This window comes from Triticum aestivum, chromosome 7B (assembly GCF_018294505.1).
Source record: "Triticum aestivum cultivar Chinese Spring chromosome 7B, IWGSC CS RefSeq v2.1, whole genome shotgun sequence".
Lineage (NCBI taxonomy): Eukaryota > Viridiplantae > Streptophyta > Magnoliopsida > Poales > Poaceae > Triticum > Triticum aestivum.
The window spans coordinates 28,192,780-28,193,314 of record NC_057813.1 but is presented as its reverse complement, the minus strand read 5'-3'; positions in this window follow the sequence as shown (position 1 = coordinate 28,193,314).

The following is a 535-nucleotide window of genomic DNA, read 5'->3' as shown; positions in this document are numbered from 1 at the left end:
GCTCGAAGCTGTCCTCGAGCACATCGAGGCCGACAATGAACCGTGGTTGGAGTACCCGGCGGCTCCTCCCTCCTTCTCTCGCCGCCACGACAGCTCCTGGACGCCGAGGCGAATGGGACGGCCACCTCGTCCTCGTCGGGCTCCCACTCCTTCGGGTCGCCGGCGCTCCTCCCCATCAAGTCAGAGCCACGGGACATGCCACTCGGGCGGCGCACCTGTCATCAACGAGGGCGGCCATGGCCCCTCTGCTCCCTCCTCCCGCCTCATCAAGACGAAGGCGGAGCCGGGGCTCGTCGCCATCAAGAAGGAGCACGAGGTCATGACCGCCGACGATGAGACCGCCCTCAAATGTGCGCGGGACGACTATGTCCGGCTGGAGATGGAGCGCCAACGCCGCACCCTCGAGGAGATTGCCGCTCGGTGCCAATGCCGCAACGAGGCCGGCATCATCGTCCTCGAGGACAGCGACGACGAGGCGCCCGGGCCGTGTTGGGAAACATAGCATGCAATTTCAAAAAAAAAATCCTACGCTCAC